Below are 10,136 nucleotides of genomic sequence, written 5' to 3'. Positions count from 1 at the left end.
ATTAGATTACCTGCCAATCTCGAACTTCCCAATCGTTTTCTACTTGCTGGCTGACCTAAATCCCCCCAAGACCCCGCATACACGACAGCCCGAAGGTCCCTCACACACAGAGCCCGCGTGGACCAGCGCCGTTCTTGCCGAGCTCTGCCGCAGACGACGCTTCTTCCCCGCTTTGGGGCGGCACGGGGTGCGGGATCCCCGCCGCGCCGGGGCCGCGAAGCCACGAGAGGGCGTGATCCCCATCGGGGCGGCGGGCGAGGAGCGCACCTTGCTCCGAGCGGCTCCTCGCACGGGGCCGGGGCAGCCGGACCGCCCCATCGCCCCCGCCCGCCCCGGCCCCGCCCCGAGCCCAGCCCAGCCCGGCCCGGCCGCGGGCAGCATGCGGAGCGGCGGCGCTGGTAGGTGCGGGGCGGCAGGTGCCGAGGGGCTCTCCGCGGGCACCATCGGCCGGGCTGCGCTCCGTCCCTCTGCGGGGCGGCGGGGTCGCGGAGCCCGGCGGGGTCTCTGCGGGTTCGCGGCGACCGGCGGAGTCCCTGCGGTGCGTCCCTGTGCGGAGTCTCTGCGGGGCTGCGGTGCCCGGCGGTGCTGGGAAGGGCTGCGGGGTCGCTGCGGGCTGGTGGTGGTGCCCCGGGTGGGGGGTGTCTCTGCTGGTTTGCGGTGCCCGGCTGGGTCGCTGCGGGGTGGCTGCGGTGCGTGGCGGGGCTCGGAGGGGCTGCGGGTTCTCTGCGGTGCCCGGCGGCGTCTCTGCGGGGTCGTTGCGGGGTGGCTGCGGTGCCCGGTGGGGTCTCTGCGGGGTCTCTGCGGGGCTGCGGTGCCCGGTGGGGTCTCTGCGGGGTCTCTGCGGGGCTGCGGTGCCCGGTGGGGTCTCTGTGGGGTCTCTGTGGGGCTGCGGTGCCCGGTGGGGTCTCTGCGGGGTCTCTGCGGGGTGGCTGCGGTGCCCGGTGGGGTCTCTGCGGGGTCTCTGCGGGGTGGCTGCGGTGCCCGGTGGGGTCTCTGCAGGGTCTCTGCGGGGTGGCTGCGGTGCCCGGTGGGGTCTCTGCAGGGTCTCTGCGGGGCTGCGGTGACCGGTGGGGTCTCTGCAGGGTCTCTGCGGGGTGGCTGCGGTGCCCGGTGGGGTCTCTGCGGGGTCTCTGCGGGGCTGCGGTGCCCGGTGGGGTCTCTGCGGGGCTGCGGTGCCCGGTGGGGACTCTGCGGGGTCTCTGCGGGGCTGCGGTGCCCGGTGGGGACTCTGCGGGGTCTCTGCGGGGCTGCGGTGCCCGGTGGGGACTCTGCGGGGTCTCTGCGGGGCTGCGGTGCCCGGTGGGGTCTCTGCGAGGCTGCGGTGCCCGGTGGGGTCTCTGCGGGGTCGTTGCGGGAGGGCTGCGGTGCCCGGCGGGGCTCGGAGGGGCTGCGGGGTTTCTGCGGGGTCTGTGCGGGCTGTGCTGTGCGGGGTTGGGGTGGGGGCGCTGCGGGAGCCGAGGCTGCACCTGCCCTGGCCGCGCTCCCGGCCCGCGTCGGGGGGAGGTGCGGGAGAAGGAGAAACGCTCTTTATCTTCCTAAGTACCCAGCGAGTAAGACGGCAAAATGCTTTCCGAGTGTGATACGACGCCGAAGAGGCTTATTAGTTTGGACGCGTCTTAATGAGGGCGTTAATCAGCATAACGTCCTTCTCTGCTCGCCTTTTGGGCTAATTGAATGCGGCATCTGCTGGGTTTTCCGTGGCGCTTTGAAGCGTGCGGTAACCTGTAACCTGCGATAGGAACTGCCCCGTCACGTTCACCTCGTTTTTAATGTGTAAATTCAGCGTGTGACTTCAATTCAGAGAGTTGGCCGCGGGTTGGCTCGAAGGCTGCTGATTGTAGATTTATTTGCCCCTAGGCTTGTAGGATTTAAACCGGCATCAAAAAGTTTTAAGTTTTCTCTCAAGCTTATCGGAAAGGATCTGGAGGTCTCTGTCAACTTTAAAAACCATTCACAGTTGGCAACCTTGCCGGTACCTTCAGCCAAAAATGTGATCTGAGCGTGGAAACCAAAGTGCGTTCTTGTATCTAAAGATGGTCCCTCCAGGTCAAACCTGAAGCGGGTTGGCATGGCCGGGGAACTTCAGATGAGTGTCAACTACTTCTTTATTTTGGCCTTAGAGACTGTAAATCTTGTAATAAGGTGAAGCGGCGCCACCGGGCCCGGCTGGGATACAGCTTGCCCTCTGTGGCTCTGCTCTTGGGTTTGAGGAAGTTCTTAATCTCCCTGTGACTCAGTGTCCTAATCTGTAAAATGTCTTAATAAGACTTGTCACACTTGCCTCCCAGGGACATTAACATCTAATTGATGTTCATGAAGTGCCTTGATCTGCGAGAAAAGAGGGCACCTTGCTTCCCTAATTTCATCACTCCGTATTGGTGGGTAATTAAATTACATGGGTGGGAAAACAGATTATCCGACAACCAAACTGAATCCATGCCTTATCATTTACACGAGCCCTCTAAATAAGTCTGTGTCCGTGTGTGCTTAGTTTGAGGTGCAGTGGGTTTTATGCTTTCTGGAGGATGCAGATGCAAAATGTACTTCTAAAACACTGTACTGAAGCACTAGCAAACTTTTGCTTCTAACTCTGGAGATGAGGTGCAGTTTTCCTCTGTGTATTATGAGGTCAGTAAATGTTTTAAGAATTAAAATGATGTTGACTCACTGAACACATCCTTAATCTCAGGCTTACTCAGACTGAATCTTATGCTCAGTCTCAGGTTTTATCATGTTTCACTTCTTTAGAAACTTAAAGCACAACAACTCTCCACTTGAAAATACAAGTTGCCTTTAAAATACAAGCACTGTATTTAAAACACAAGCACTTTGTAACCATTTCACTTGCTGCCCAAAGCAGTAGTTCGCCACTTCACTCCCCTGGCTAGAATCTCACCCCACCTCCTCCTTATCGCTGCTGCCTCCCGCCTTGGGAGACAGCAGAGCCTGCAGTGGCAATAGAGCAAGGCTGGGGTCACCAGTAACGTACACCAGAAGACATCAGAATTCCATAAATCAGGTGGTGTGAGTGGATACAGCCTCTTACAGAACAGGTGCTGTGGTCTTTTTCAGCTAAAGCCTTGGTTTGAGAAAGCATCGGTTCTTTTCTTACACTTTGGGTTTGCCATATTGCAAGGCTGTGTACTGGGAGGCTGCTTTATGACTGGGCTGACCCTCCAGGTACCAGCATATTTGACTCATGCATTTTATTCAACTCTCCTTTCTAAGACTCTTTCTGCAAAATATGTATTGTCTCCCACATTAAACAGACCTGTCAAGCTGATATCTGACAAAGGTTTTCAAATGCTTCTTGACATTGGTTGGTGCTATTCTCTTCGTAGTACTAGAAAAAAGATATTGGAGGTGCAGCTTTTACTGTGTGGTGGAGAAATGGAAGTTTTAATGGGAAACTGAAGGATGCTGCATCTAAATTTCACTTGTCACGTAGCCTGCAACAAGTGATGTGAATTTTCCTGCCCTAGGTGAAAAACTAGGTGAATTCTTAGCAAATCACTGAATTATATAGAAATCAGGAGTTGTCTCTGTTTGAAACTCTGAATTTCTTTGTTGTTGTTGTTCTTTGCTGTTGTTGTTCTTTGCCTTGATGCTGCTCTAAAAGGCACAGAAATAAAATATCCCAGATGTCAGAGTGGTGGTTCTATTGTTGTTTTTAAGGAGTTCAGGTTTGCCTCAGTTTTGTCTGGAATCTAGAAGTAAGTATGATCTGAAAATGTTTTGTTTTTTTCTAAGATATTCTGAAGCGGAGTTTTCTTATCTGGTGTCCATGTCGCATTCCTTGTGGAGATAAGAGATGTTATTTTTTGGCTGGAGATGTTCTTTAGCTGTAAGAAACCATAAAACAAGACAGGTGATAGCTATCTGGTTTCTCCATAAGTTTGCTTTAAGTCTTTCACCTCTTCTAGCACATACCTTATATCTGCTCCAGCTGTCTCACTGCTTTGGTATTTTATAATTAGTATCTTGAAAACTCAAGGGAAAACTTTCAAATGCTATATATTTCCCACTGGGACTCTTCCACGTGGCTGTAACATTTGTTGTGAGTCCTTGGTAACGTGTATCTCTTCCTCAGGACTCCTTCCTCTTAGTTTGATTCCCCTGGCGTCAGCAGAAAAGCTCTGTTTTCTGGTGGAAGAGGCTTTGCTTCTTAGGAGCATGGTGTGTTTTGATTCTCTTAAAATGAAGATAATTCCAGGTGACTGAAATTAAGGTCTGTGGGCCCCTGTGGTCCTATGTTTTTTCAGCTTGATAGTTTGTTTTATCCAGAGCAACTGAGGTGCTGCTTTGTGTGGCAGTACAAGCAGCCTGGCATGCATGCATATGTATAATACATGTGTACCTGGATAATATACATTTAGTGTGTGCATTTTGTATGTAAGCAAATTATTTCTTTGATGCACCTTTTCAAGCTCTTTCTGCGTGAAGAGTTCATTAATTTGAAGAATGCAGGCTCTGCTCTGTGTCTGGCACTCTGGCTGCTAAGGGGTGGCATGCTGTTTGCTTCGCTCATCACTGGGACCAGGTTTAGAGGTGTTTATGCTGTAAATTGATTCTTTGAGAAGTGGTGTTAGTAGTTCGCGGTATTCCAACATGGTACATTAGACTGTTTCCAGAAAATATGGATCTTCTAAATTAAGGCTATTAAGTATGCACTGATTCAGTGGCCATGCAGATACATAGTTAATATTGTATTGTGACACATTCCGGCAATTGCTGGGTTTATTTTTGACATGGAGAAGATGACTAAGAATAACTCTTTCATCTATGCATAGTTACATTTGCAAGCAAGTAAAAACTTCCCCAAAATGATCTTTAGTCATATTTAGACTCTTAGTTCCATGAAAGGAAAAAAATTCAGACTTGTGCTTAAATCAGAGCTGCTTAAATAGCCCCAAATAACCCCTTTTCCTGCTTGGACTGTTGTTCAGTGAGGGGTTTTGGTTTGGGTTTTGTTTTATGCCCACAAAAATTTAGAAGGGGTAAATCTACTGCATGAGAGTGGATGGAAGAGAATCCCAAATCTTGTTGGGAAAGGTAGACCCTATCAGAACACAAGTTTATAATAGGCAGTATTGTCCTAGCTTATAATCGGTTCAAGTTCTGAACTGTAACTCCAGTAACACTGATGTAACTGGGAGGGAAGTCTGAACTTGGGTTTGTTTCTTCTTGCTTTTTTCCTTCTGGAGCTGTGGTGGTAGGACCTGGTGAGGAGGGAATAATTCTGAAGACAACCTATGAGTTCAGAGGTCACCTTCCTGTCTGTTTTTGGATGCTTTGTTATGTTTTGTTGGATGGTCTCTGAAAGGTTCCTAGTTGAGGTCCGACTCCTTCAGGAAAACCATTTCTTGAATGGTGCGATGGGAATACCTGGATTAGATTTAAACTTTAGTTCTTGTTACTGGCATCTCATCTGCATTGTTCTGGATGAATAATGCCAGCAGTTTCTCCGCTTGTTGCATTCAGCCAAGTGGAGGTTACCAATTCAGTTTTTGAAGTGACTGTGCCTGGCATCTTAAGTATGTGTTGTGGAGTTTTGGCTTCTTACAAACCAGGTTCTTTGGCTCTGTTAGTCCACAATAAATCCTTCTCAGACCTTTTAAGCTTGCAGCGTAATGCCTGTGCAGACTGCAGTAATGCCCAAGGGGGTGTTACAGTTTATCCTTCTGTGTAACTGCCACAGCCAAGCAGCAAAATAGAATTTCCAAAGCCATGTTACATTTTTGTTGGGAATATGTGGGGTTTTTTTATAATCACCTTTAAATAGTCTTTGGAAATTCAATTGCTTATCTTATCTCTTCTGCTATTTTATGAGGTTTTTTTACATAGTGTTACTTTTGAAAGTCATGAGTGCATCAAAATACTGATTGGTTCAGATAACATATTTTGCCCTTTTCTTACCTGAATAGGCAACTCAATTGGAAGGCTTTTATATCTTCTTTAAATCTTTTAACAGAGCATGGCAGAATGTAGAGTAGGAGAATAAGATGTTCTTTCCATTTCATCTGAGAAAGCTTGGGTTTGGCAGATAATGGCATTCTTTTTTGCATGTAATTGGATGAGGATATATTGCAATAACTATAATCTGTGTTATTGGGTGAGGTGAGTCCCATCTATTAGTGGTGTTAGGGATTTGCAATACTCTTTAGCTTTTAAACTTGTGCACACAGGGATCAGCACAGAAGGGTTTAGAGAAAGAAGTGCAGTCCCTGAGGCAGTTGCTAAAAAGTGAGGGAGAAATTCATAATGCAACACCATTTTCTCCTCTGAGAGGCTTTCCACCTGGAAAAAAACCTCTTGTTAAACACTACCCTTAATGAACTCAATAAGATAGTGGGCAACTTTTGATTTCTGCTTACTCATGAGATCAGCTTGTTTTCATACAGGATGTCTTGTTGTATATACTTGTTGTCAGGCTACTTATTATGGATTTTCTTTATGCTGCATGACCTTGTGCTGAGCTGGTGAATAATTTTAAGTAGCAATCTCAACTAATTAGGAGAAAATTCTGAGCTTGTATTGCAGGAAATACTTGGGCCTGACTTCATGATAGTATGTTTACACCCAGTGCTGATTTTATGTATCTATTTATTTATTTATAATATTCTTGTCATTGTCACTTCACCCCAGCTGTGGATCTGGCACAGTATATGCTCATACACTTGAATCTCCATTGATTTTCTCCTGTTAGAGGCCATGAAGGAGTGAACATCCTGAGAAGATAACTTACTTCTCCAGGTCTCATTTCCATCCTAGCTGGAGTGAAGGAACTGCTGATGAAATGTGATATTTTGGGTGGATAATTTATGTGAACGAGTTCTCTTTCAGATCCAAGCTCCTAGACTTCTAACTCATGTTTGGTTTTCCCCTTTCACTGAGTACTAAGGATTCCTGTTGTTGCCACCTGTGCAACTGTTTCTGTCAGTTCAGAAAATTGTTGAAGTAATTGCACCATTGTAGGGACAGAAGAATATTGAAGTAAAGAGCCATTTTTCAGATTTCAGGGTTTTGCTTCATAAGATGAAGGTGTATCTTAGGTTCTTCCCTTTTCTATCTATGGATTTTTAAAAGTAACAGCTGACACTCCTCTGTACAATATTTGCATTCAGAAATTAATGTGGTTGAATGAATATCTGAAATGTGCACATGTTTAAGGCTTGGAAACAAGCTCCATAAATATGAACTATTGGTGCATATTAAAAACTAAACTCAGTGGATGTAACCAAATACCTCTTAGTCTCTCAAACTCTGTCTGCCCTTGCACAGACTCAGCATTAGGTATCCTAGCAAATGCATTAGGAAGAATAAGGCTTGTGTAAAGAACTAAATGCATCCCAACAATGAACCTGTTAAGACAAAATAAACCATCTATCTGTTGTTCTGATGGGGGTGTATACAAGAGGGGAGAAGAATTAGGGTGGTTGACTATATTTCCTGGAAATGAATAGCATACGTTTTTCAGTGCATAAAACGGATATTACTCAGTTTGTGACCTGCTTCCTAGTAAGAGAGTCTTGAAGCTGGGATTGGTTTAAATCTCTTGCCTGCATTCCTGACATACAGTAGTGTGTGGTGCTATCTTGTCACAGAGGCATGCAATGTAACACGGCGTATAAATAACTCTGTGTCATAGGGGATTTGAGACAGCGTGCCAGATATTTAATGAAGCGCTAGGTCTTGTCCTGGGTACCTGGTATGTATTTAGGAGCAGGTATCTGAGTTGAAACTGCAGCAGAGAGGCGAGGGGTAATGTAATACCCCCTAGCACACATTGCAGAGCTACTCAGTAAGACACAACCAGCACTACAGGTCAGCTGCATCTTATTTGTAACTCCGATGCTTAGATAAGTGGACAGGAAAACAGGCTAATATGCACTAGGCCAACCTGCTTTGTGCGTGTTGGGTGGGGGTGGAAATTGCCTTTAGTGTCCTCTGTGGAGTTAATGAATACTTCACATATCAATTTTCTAGGTAAATATAGAATAGCTTACAGAGAGGAATGGCTTTATTCCTTTGGGGCCACCACGGAGCTGGACTCAGCAGGATGCCAACCTCAGGCAGATCAGCACACTTTGTGCCTTAAGGCAGAGTTGAGGTATCCTGGGGGATGGCAGCCCTTGGGGAGGTGGCTTTGGGAGATGCAAGGCAGCAGGTGCCGGCAGAGGAAGGAGGAGCTCGCCTGTGCCCTGGGACCTGAGCAGAGGCCTGGGTGCAGGTGACAGGCAGAGATGGGTGCTGTCTCCTTGCTTGAAGGAGAGGTTTTCTGTCCGGGTTTCCTTCTGATCTGGGAATGACATTTTACAATAGGGAGTTTTCTTCTGTGTATTTACATGGGAAAGACGATCCACAAGGTCTTTATCTTACATTTGCCTAGGCAGAAATGCAAAGGGTAGGATTGTTTTCTTTGCATTTTTGTTTTTACTGAGGAAGGAGTTGAATGCGTGCATATAGAGGGCCCCAGCAATATTTGTAGTGGTATTACATGACAAATGCAGAAACATGATAATATCTTAAGACCTTTTTTATGGGTGCATTTAAATATATACTACTGAACCTGTATATAGCTACTACCTGACTTCATGTATGGCTTGATGTTATTAGTAAAATGCTTGTAGAAGCATCTTCAAGCTAGGTTATTGAGTCAAAATATGTGTCTCGCATTTATTTTTTGTTTATCATGCATTAATACAGAACAAAAGGAATTACATGGCTGTTTCAGAGCAAGGTGACACATTTTTGTGTGTTGTTCAGAACACTTTCCCCTTAGAAAGGTAAGTCCAAGGTTCAACCTGACATTCATTAAAATACACAAATGACGTAACACTGTGTTTGACAGTTTCTTGACTCAGCTTTTTCTAATGGAGTATTTGTATGGATCCTTCAGATGGTCAAGTAAAGTAAAGCAGGTAGTTCTACAAAGCAATGTCAACATGAAACTCCTTTGCCCTTTGAGGTAAAGCTTTGTGGGTTCTTTGACAGGTAAAACATTCAACAGGACATAACTGACTCAGATCTTAATAGGATGCTTGCTTGTAAGGTGATCTGGCTCATTTGAAATCTCAAGCCAATATAGTTACAAACACCAGCTTCTGGAAAATAGCTGTATAATTATTGAAATGGCTTTTTTAGTTGACTGTTTTCTAAAATAAATAAGGGAACAACATATATAGTGTAGCAGGTGTGCATTTGCATATGAGATTTAATTAAGAAGTAAATATTGATGCATTTGTATCGTAGGTTTTTCACTCTGGTAGTCCTGATGCACAAAGAAATTGTGAAGTGCTACGTTTCAGTTTTATTCTCTCTACTGAAGTAACACACAGACAAGCAAAGAATGGCAAGGCTTTTCTTGTCTGCCTGCTTAATTGGCTGTTGCACAGCCTACATACCAACCTGTGTGCAATGTTTATTGAAAAATGTGTGTGCGAGAATTACTGGTGCTTCTACAAAGCAGAAAACACATTTACTTCAATACTTTGTCTGGTGTTCCCACTAGGTATCAGCAGACTTTGTAAGGTTTTGATTGATGCTTCAGATGAGTTCGTGGAACCCTTCATTGCATTTATTTTTAATGACTGTTTCTCTACTGAGGAAAACGCACCTTTGTCATACTAAGAAGCAGCTCATGTTTTGAATACAAATTTTCTACTTTCCTTATGGGTTTTGTCTGTTGTCTAATATTTTGGTGGGATGTTGTGCCAGTTGCGGGACTGAAATTAATGTGTGTTTCGATTTTGGAGGAGGAAGTGAAGCTAAACAGTGTTTTCTTCCTTTGGCTGATGATTCCATTTTGGTTTTAATGATTATTCTGCTTTCTTAGGGGAAGATATGCAGAAGAGAGAGCTTTTCTCTTTTCTACCAGGTCTAGGGAATTTAAAATTTAAAACTAATTGATTGTTCTGGGCCTATTCATTAGAAACTAGCATTGACAACACAAGTATTACCTCTCACAGTTAGAATTAACCAAAAAAGGGCAACATTTACAGTACTTATTTCTTTACAGGCCTGTATTCACATGAATAGTCTCTGCCAAGTATATCTGCAGTCACCTTTGTGGTTTTAGAAATAGAGTCCTAATTTCTAATATTTCTTACCTGATACGTTTTAATCTTAAGTAAAAT

The 10,136-nt window shown here is 45.6% G+C and overlaps 1 protein-coding gene across 7 annotated transcripts in view; it reads left to right on the top strand.

Annotated features, from left to right (window-relative positions):
• Window positions 1-314: 314 nt before the first annotated feature.
• Window positions 315-10,136, top strand: part of MICAL2 (microtubule associated monooxygenase, calponin and LIM domain containing 2) — a 140,120-nt gene continuing 130,298 nt past the window's right edge. For 5 of the 7 annotated variants that reach the window (XR_011337495.1, XM_069857563.1, XM_069857562.1 and 2 more), the window contains exon 1: window positions 317-398. The gene's annotated coding sequence lies outside the window, so the exon portion shown is untranslated. Of the gene's footprint in view, window positions 399-429; window positions 539-10,136 lie in introns of those variants that run through there. The other 2 variants (XM_069857565.1, XM_069857561.1) reach the window with 2 other exon arrangements.

Source organism: Phaenicophaeus curvirostris, chromosome 5, assembly GCF_032191515.1.
Source record: "Phaenicophaeus curvirostris isolate KB17595 chromosome 5, BPBGC_Pcur_1.0, whole genome shotgun sequence".
Lineage (NCBI taxonomy): Eukaryota > Metazoa > Chordata > Aves > Cuculiformes > Cuculidae > Phaenicophaeus > Phaenicophaeus curvirostris.
This window is presented reverse-complemented; position numbering and strand designations above follow the sequence as displayed.